Source organism: Ruditapes philippinarum, unplaced genomic scaffold, assembly GCF_026571515.1.
Source record: "Ruditapes philippinarum isolate M1 unplaced genomic scaffold, ASM2657151v2 ctg17828_1_1_1_1, whole genome shotgun sequence".
Taxonomy (NCBI): Eukaryota; Metazoa; Mollusca; class Bivalvia; order Venerida; family Veneridae; genus Ruditapes; species Ruditapes philippinarum.
Genome location: NW_026864120.1, coordinates 1,254 through 10,714, shown reverse-complemented (window position 1 = coordinate 10,714; position 9,461 = coordinate 1,254). Strand labels below are relative to the sequence as shown.

General features: G+C 31.3%; 1 long non-coding RNA gene across 1 annotated transcript; it reads left to right on the top strand.

The window, feature by feature from the left end:
- The first annotated feature begins 2,294 nt into the window (after nucleotides 1-2,294).
- LOC132724482 (uncharacterized) lies at nucleotides 2,295-9,152 on the top strand. Its single transcript, XR_009624915.1, has 3 exons — nucleotides 2,295-2,409; nucleotides 2,584-2,753; nucleotides 8,983-9,152. It is a non-coding gene; the product is annotated as an uncharacterized LOC132724482 (long non-coding RNA).
- Nucleotides 9,153-9,461: the final 309 nt, after the last annotated feature.

Below are 9,461 nucleotides of genomic sequence, written 5' to 3'. Positions count from 1 at the left end.
TTTAAATTTTCAGCAACCTTTTCAAAATGAAGAAAATACTTATCAACTTCTTTTTCTTGGAAAGGTGGAATAAGCCTAATATTTTTAGTGACATCAAATTTTGAATTTATTCTATGTTCAAACTGATTTGCTCTCTCTTTGATTTCTAATTCTCTCATTTTTAACTGAAATTCTCTCTCTTCTCTTTCTTTTTCAAACTGCCTTTCCCTTTCTTTTTCTTCCCTTTCTTTTTCTAACTGTCTTTCTTCCCTTTCTTTTTCTAACTGTAACTGCCTTTCTTCCCTTTCTTTTTCTAACTGTAACTGCCTTTCTTCCCTTTCTTTTTCTAACTGTAACTGCCTTTCTTCCCTTTCTTTTTCTAACTGTAACTGCCTTTCTTCCCTTTCTTTTTCTAATTTCATTTTTTCTAGTTCAAATTTAAATTGAAGTTCAAGCTCTTTTATCTTAATTTCTGGGTTTGTTTCAACAATCAGAGAAAGTGCATCTTGTCCAAAAATATCTTCATCCACAAAATAATGAATCAGAAGATTTTTAATTTCTTGTTTACGCATTGAAGATTTAATTTCTGATAAATTATACTTTTTTGCAAGATCGAGCAAATCAGTTTTCTTAGCCAAATCTAATACCTCCTGGGAAGGTTCAGCTACAAACTTTTCTAAATTAAAAGACATGACTGCTTGATGCTGGTTTTAAACTCAGAAAGTGATGTGTTTCAAAAATTTCAAAATGAAAGGTACACTTAATAGAACAACTATGATATCAACTCAGATGAGTAAATACGGTAATAATAAAATGTAAAATAAACGGTAATACTTTCCAATATTGTAGCCAAAAAGAAATATTCAAATCCCGGACGAGCCCCCAATTCCTGTTATGAACCAGGCGTAACGAGAAAGAAAAGCCAGCAACAAACTTGTAACAATAACAAATTTATTACAGAAAAATTATTAAAGAAAAATAAAATAACAAATTATGTTAACAAATACCTGAAGTCCAAATAAAAATGAAAATTACAAATGTCTAGTCTGATCCTGGAATGATCCTTTTTGAATAGCACAGTTAAATCCAAGTTAAATCCAAGAACACTTTAGAATAAATTCCCACAATAAAATCCACAAGAATAATTTATTTTAAAATCCAAGCTCCAATAATTCACTTAATATCCAAGTTGAATAATACTCCAAATATATTGATTTCTTAAAAGGTAACTGATGACTTAATAGATCGCTGATGACTTAAAAGGTAAAAGAAATGAAAAATATGCCGTAATATATATAAACTAGGAACATTCCAGAATAGTCTATTATGTTCTAGTGTAATCATAATCTAGCACTTTCAACAATAAAGAACAGTCCGGAAGTTTCTAACTAAATATAATGCATGAGTTTATCTACAACAATTAAGAAAGTTCTAGTACATACATGTAGTTTATGTTCTAAAAATAGAACAATGATAATATTGGAAATACCAACTGGTCAGATACAAACTATATACATGTAATATGTTGCATACATAACATATCAAACATATCAACATATCACTAAAGAATTTTATACGGATGTTTTAGCAAGTGTGAGATACGTAATCCTATATTAGATTTATTTATATTGCATATATTAAAGTGATCTAGATTAAACATTATAATTTATCATATAAAAGATCATACTAAATCACTTAAAAAAACTTTATCACCATGTTTTCTCATGGCATGTATTAAATATATCTAAATGATACTTTTGTTATTGTTCTTTATTAATATTTCGAAGAAAAGAAAAAAGAAACGTATGGACAATGTGCTCATAGTTGGCCAATATTATTTCCAATTATGATAATTCAAGGACAAGGATATTTTGGCATACAGTTCGTTAGAAAGAGTCTTTCTAAGGACTGCTTTGATTACGGAAACTTGTATGAAATAATTGATCATTATCTTGCTTCTGTTAAAATATTTCAGCTTTGGTTCGAAACCTTAAATGGACAGATTTCGAAATCGCTTACCGCTGACATTATATTAATTTTGTTTTCATTACCTCTAGTACGTATCTTATTTTTTGTGCTTAACTAAGTCAGACGGGAGAGTGTTATTCTGTGAAGCCCTTACACCGCGAAAATCCTTAAAGGTGATAGGGCAGTGAATGAGTATCTAGATAGAAATCATATCAGGGATCTACCAAGAGAATACAAATATAATGTACGTATTTCTTTAACACTATAAAGTGTTCATCAAGAGAGAATAGGATTCCAACGGATTTTGTTTATCCATAATTCATTTTTGTTCGATTGTGTAGGAGGAAGTTTAAATTAAGTTCCGTCTTTAAAGTGCCTTTTCCTTTAAAATGTAAACGATCCGCGTCATACATTCAATCAATTCACATTCTTCAAAGTAGTGCAACGGGAAGGAATTTAAGAGTGAGTATACTTAGAAATAAAATTATTAAACTCTTAATCTTATGAAATATTCAGTTCAATACCACTCTTATTACAGACACCATATCCAAATAGTTAAATCTGTTTCATAGAAGTAATTTTGTTAAAATAATCCAGCGTGTGTGTATTAATTAATATTCGTATTAATATTATAAGACAGGTGAAGAAGATATATTACTGGAAATATATATCATACAAATCAGGCTCCATTGAGTTCCTTACAATCGGAACAACTAGACGACTATTCTTCCTTTTTCACGGAAAAGAAGGTACACCGGATATAACCGTGTTTTGAGTCAAACCTAAGTCGGAGGGAATTACTGGAGGTAAGAAAAAGTTCTATTCTTGAGCTCATATGGCACTAATTTAATCTGAGTTTGACTGAACATTTCCTTTAATGCATGCCTGATTTGATATATGTACAAATATGAACAAAACAAAAATCATGATTTGACGTTCTTTTTTGTTTACGGAAGAAATTATTTCCAATGTACAAAAAATTCTAGTTTCTTTATCAATCTCGTCCAAATATAAAAATTCTGAAAAGGCAGTATTCCTACCCTCTCCTCATGTACTTACACACAAATTTTTGTTAAAATATCTATACTGGGATCAACAATCCACACTCCAAGTGTACTGCGGGTATAGTATTTTCGTTTACTGGGTGTAGCAAATACCATGAATATACTGTGTTAGGTATTATAAATTCAAACTCAAGGCATAAATCAATATCAGTTTTTGGTATTTTTTGACTAAATATCATTTAAATCATTGTTATATATAAAAATTAAAGACTCAGATATAACAATTTTGAAGTGGCTTGATAAAATCTAATTTCTAAATTTTACTTAGCCGAACTGCTCATATTGGATCCCATAATTATTATATTGGGACATCACATTGGACAAACGCTGGAAGTTCATTGTTTCAATCTTATAAAGCGTGAAATCAATATGATTTTGGATCACCATAGCTCAACAATTTGCATAGTAAAAACGAATAGAAGAAATCGAACCAAATAATTTTCAGTTAGAATGGAATCTAATTGTTTTTCTCATACTTATCTTACAGAAAACGCAATTTTTCAAATAATATAAAGTAACTTACTTTTACATATACATTTCACAACAAAACCCTGTTTTTAAAGAACACCAAGGGATGTAAAATGGGTATTTGTCAATAGGTGGTGTCTTTTGACAGCTTATTATAACATTCAGGACAGCATTATTATGAGAAAACACAATCGTGATCATTGTGTAATCACAGCACCAAAGGCACGTGTAAAAAGGGTAATGCAAGCCTCGTATAATAATATTCTATTGAACTCGTTCTATTTTTATACTACAATGAAGATGATGAAGGCATAATCCATTAAATCATTTTCACTGCTCATTTTATATATTTTATGCGCAGTACAGTTACTTATTATACCCGCTTTACATTTTAGCACATTTTTGAGCCGTCACATGACATTTACAACATAGTGGTCAAATTTGACATTTTCTTTTTTTTTTCAAAGATTCTCAAAATGCAATATTTTCTGATTCATTCAAGACAATTTTTTTAAATATTTTTGGACTCTGAAAACTTGATTTTATACAACGCTTTTGAAAATTATTAGTGACGACGTTTAATTTAACTATACACACATCCACTTAACAGAACAATGGTCTCTTAATTATTTACTCTTCTTATTTAGTGTCCGTTAAATTAAACAATGATACCCACGTGATGTAATATCTTCCTTATTCTATTGACATTAAAGTGTTTATTCCGATTAATATAATGTATATCAGCCCATATATGGGTAATGAGAAATACTTGGAAAACATCTTGACGCTTGAAATAAAATAACAATCGAAAAATTGATTAATCACTTCAAGTAAGTAAGACCTGATAGTGTTCCCTGTTGCTTGGACAATATATTAAGTGTCGTTAGAACAGATGAAATTAGGTTTGTCAGCTCATTATCTTCCTTGAAATTCTCTTTCTTATAGATTTAAAATACCATTGAGTTTAACTGCGGAATAGCGTCATTATTGCGGTTGAAAAGAATATTAGTGAAGTATTTGTCATTGAATCGAGAAATATGCTTAAAGGTCTGTGGCCAAGAATGTGCATGTTTTTCTTTTTTTAATATATTTCGATACATAGATTACAATAAACACAATAAAAGTGTTTTGATATGTTCTTCAATGAAAGAAATAATATTTAGAAAGTCGTTTTTATTCCGTAACGCGATTGGTAATTTTCACCAGCACATATTTTTGAATTTTATTGTTTTACCATACATTTGATTATACATTGATTAACAATTGCATAACGGTACTAATTCTATATTTGATCGTGTAGAACAAACTTAAGTTAGTTTATTTTTCATAATTTAAGCATTGAAATATCGGTAATTGCCTTAGTATTACCTTTAAATAGTCCGATATCACACAGATGTAAGATTTGCTAACCATTATGCAGGTGCGATCATGAACAGTGAACGTTTGGGATTACTAAGTGACGTACATATACCCCTATGTAAATTGTTGATAGTTCATGATAACTATATTTAGCGGTTTCTCTTAAAATGATTTGACTTTAAGTACATATTATGTATGAGGTGTATATAGAATTGTTGATTGCTCACCATTATATGTTTGAACAATAGACACCGACAAAATCACATTTTACCCCAAAAAGCGACGATTAACTCGGCAATCCTAGCTCTTGTATAATGTTCCACTTATGAAGTGAGGTTAATTACCAAAAAAACAACAACAAAAAAAACAAAAACTTCTTATATGTTTATATCTAACATGAAAATCCAACATAAAAATATCACTTTATTCAAACATGAATATATATTTTACAATTTAACAATAACCGCTTCCTTTGATTTATCTAACATACAACTGTTTTAGAAGTGTCAGTCTTATTATAACCTTTTTAATTCTTAATGTACCTATTTCAAACTTTATATATATATTTTTTATCATCACTCAAATCATGTGTGAGAAGATTCAATACTCTAACTTGACTATTTCCAGAATTATTACCCCCTTATACTAAGAGTTTTGTTCTACAAATAACCATTTTATACTTCTTCACATCTTAAAAATATGACAAGGTAATAAGCATAGCATTCATATTAAAAGATTTATCTCCTCCTTAAACTTTGAAGTTTTCTTATTCATTCTTTAACTTCCATATTTCTTCATTTACTTCAAGTTTAAAATATCATATGTGATTAAATTTATAATTCTAGCGCCTTAGTATCCATGAATATGTTCATTCTGAACTTGAAATTTATTTGAAAACTGTTGTTGCTTTTCCTGAGATCACTTTTACATCAACAACTTGGTAATTTCCAACAAATTTACTTAAAATAGAGGAAAGTTCAAACATAAGTTTACTTAGAAACTGAATATTTTGATTATCTGTTGTATAAACATAATTTTCTTACTAGGCAGGATAATTTTTTAACACATTACTATATTACTGACAAACTGAGGGCTCAAAAGATTGATGTTCTTCGTATCATTTAATCATTGATTTTTTTTTTCAATGACATAATTGAATGACCATTGGCCTCGAGAATGTTGCTGGGGTAGGGGACTTATGTATTGCTTGCAATACTATGATAATTGCTTACTTTGTTCACTTCGCCCTTTAATAGGGGCTAGAGCTCTACATTATTGTATACATTCTAATACTGTACGTCTGCCAATACCCTGTGAGAAAAACTTTAACTATTTTTTATCAGATCAGTATGTCTGATTCGTAAGAAATGTTTGCCAGTCTGTCTTTTTCTCGCCACAATGTTGCTGTTGAATTACCGATTAAAATAAACCTGTAAATGTTTTCCCATTTTTATATGCCCGAAAAAAATTCGGGCATATTATGTTATACCCCCTGGCGTCCGTCCGTCCGTTAGCAATTAGGTTTTGGAGCATAACTTAAGTTCCATTTGGCCCACAGTATTAAAACTTCATAGGATGATTGTCCATATCAGGTAGAAGACCCCTATCGATTTTGGGGTCGCAAGGTCAAATGTCAAGGTCACCATTACCTCAAAATTGAAAACAGTTTCCGGAGCATAACTTAAGTTCCTTTTGGTCCACAGTGTTCAAACTTCATATCATGATTGTTCATATCGGGTAGTAGATCCCTATTGATTTTTGGGTCACAAGGTCTAATGTCAAGGTCACTTTTATCTCAAAACTGAAAACAGTTTCCGGAGCATAACTTAAAATCCATTTGGCCCACAATATTCAAACTTCATAGGATGATGTCCATATTGAGTGAAAGACCCCTCTTTAATTTGGGATTACTAATTCAAAGGTCAAGGTCAATATAACCTTAAAACCTTAAAACAGTTTCCGGAGCATACATAAGTTCCATTTGGCCCACAATATTCTTACTTCATAGAGTGATTGTCCATATTGGGTTGAAGACCCCTACTAATTTTGGGGTTATAAGGTCAAAGGTCAGGGTCACAATGATTTTTACACTGAAAATTGTGGTTTCTGGAGCTTAAGTTTCATGTAGCCCACAGTGTTCAAACTTCATAGGATGATTGTAAATATTGAGTAGAAGACCTCTTTTAATTTTTGGGTCACAAGGTCATTATAACCTTAAAACTGAAAACGGTTTATGCTCAATAAACTTATGCAGTAATCAACCTACAGCTGTACAATTTTAAAGGATGAACAGCCATGTCCAATACATGGCCTCTATTGATTTTAGGCTCATAAGATCAAAGGTCAGAGTCACAATGACCTTAACACTGAAAATTGTGCTTTCCGGAGCATAACACAAGTTCCATTTGGCTTACAGTGTTCAAATTTTATAGTATGATTGCTTATGTTGAATAAAAGATCCATATCTATATTGGGGTCACAAGGTCAAAGGTCAATTTCAAATGACCTTAATATTGTTAAAAGTTTTACAACTGTCAAACTTCATACGATGATCACTTATATTGAGTACATTAATTATATGCCCTAAAAGTTTGCTTAAATATATTATGTTATATCCCTGACGTCATTTTGTGCATCCGTCGTAGTAAAATTATTTAATTTCCATGTCTTACAAATGCTTCATCCTTTCTAAAAAATCACTTTAGGGCATATAATGCTCCGCCTAGCGGTGCTTTTGTTTGAAATATCAATTTCTGTCGTGCAATGACAAGGCTATGTGCTGTAGAAATTGTGTTGGAGTATATACACGGGCCTATGTAGACGCATACATTTCTTTTGGTTAGTTTAGAGGCAGATAGGATAATATGATGCCTCAAGATAATAAGTTGTGGCAGCAAGATAAGAAATGTTCTGCAAATATCACCTCTATGCATTGAGCGGTACTTAATTTTCTTACACTTTCAAGTGTTGCGATGAGCAGTTCTCAATTTTCAACTATTGACCATCAGGTCAAAATTGGCCCCTAACCGGGTGCCACTTGCTTTATAAAAACCAAGTTATTGGAAAACACATCTGACCTTCTTGTTGATCGATATTATAATAACTATGTCACTATATTTTGCTTAAAGGATTACCCAGCAGACCTCCATTTAAGTCATATGAATCATACCTTTAACACCATTGAGGTCATATATAATCATAAGGATAATTAAGATAAAACTTGTTTCATACTTTAGTTTCTTGATTGAATCTCTACCCTGATTTATAAATTATATTTGAGTACTGTGCGAAATTACTATTCGAGCGTATATTGTCTCGCCTTAAAGCTGCTCTTGTTAAATTGTCTTTTGATTTGTTATCTGTGATACACAGGCTTCATAGCCTCTGACACCCATTTTATTCAGCTCAGCTCATTGGTTTTTCGTTTAAGGCACACGCGTTCTTTTAACGGCCGTATGAACACATTAGCATATGCTTCTATATTCAAAATATCACCACTTTCATATCTAATGTTGAATTCTGCTGTAGCTGGTGCTAGGCGGCGTGAAAGGTAGCTTGAAGTCCCATTTACCGTCTATGAACACGCTCAATATAACCGAGTATGCAACAATTTCATTTTTTCCGTTTTTGGCATTCTTTAGGGATTCTGATTTTTACTAATCTATAGTAACTATTAGTTTCCATGTGAAAAAATAGACAATAAGGTTTTTACATGTGAAATATTTAAAATGATAGAAACATTGTGATATTGGATAAAAGATTAAGGCTTGATATCGTCGTTCTATTTATTGTTTACAATATTGATGGTTCCTTGTCTTTAAGAGCCTTTACATTTAGGTGAGCGAAATAAGGGTTATCATTGCCCTCTTGTTTTTGTATTTGTACTCGTTGTAAGTTTACATAGAATTAGTATTTTCTTATAATTAACAAGTCATTGCTTTAGCCATGGTTTCATCAATTTAAACGCATGCTAATACATGGCTAAGCTCTTTTTCACAATTCTAATTCTAGTATAATGCATGCTGTATCTTCGCGAAACAGATAGAACGTGTATTGGTTCGGATGGTTCAAATATTTTCTCATCATATCTTGGACATTTTTGCTCATGTATATCATAACTATATCCATTATTTATCTTTTTCAGCTTTTGAAATATAAAAAACACGTTCACAGAATGAGCGGCAATGAAGAAGGTGATGGAGAGTACAAAGATGGCCCCAAAGATACAATTGAAGTTCGGGGACCAGAGAATCTAATAAACCGATGTAAGTTAGACCTTTTGCAGCTTTACTTTGAGAGTCAAAAGGATAAGAATGGGAGTATTACATACATTTTGTTTGTTGCTGCTAATGTAATTTAATAAAGTTTGACCCCAAACAAGGTATTTAAAGATATTTTGTAACAGTATTTACGTGATTCATACGAATGTTTTGATTGTACATTATAGGCTATAGCTTTGATACTTAGAAGTAATAATTGTCTGGTTGACCTCTGTCAAATTTTTTGAAAGCATAGTCCTTGGAACGACAGCCAACGACTCGAGATTATAGCTCTGTGATCTACTTTTCGTATTTCAATGGTGCAAATCAGTTGACCTAGATTTTGATCCAGTGACTACAAAGT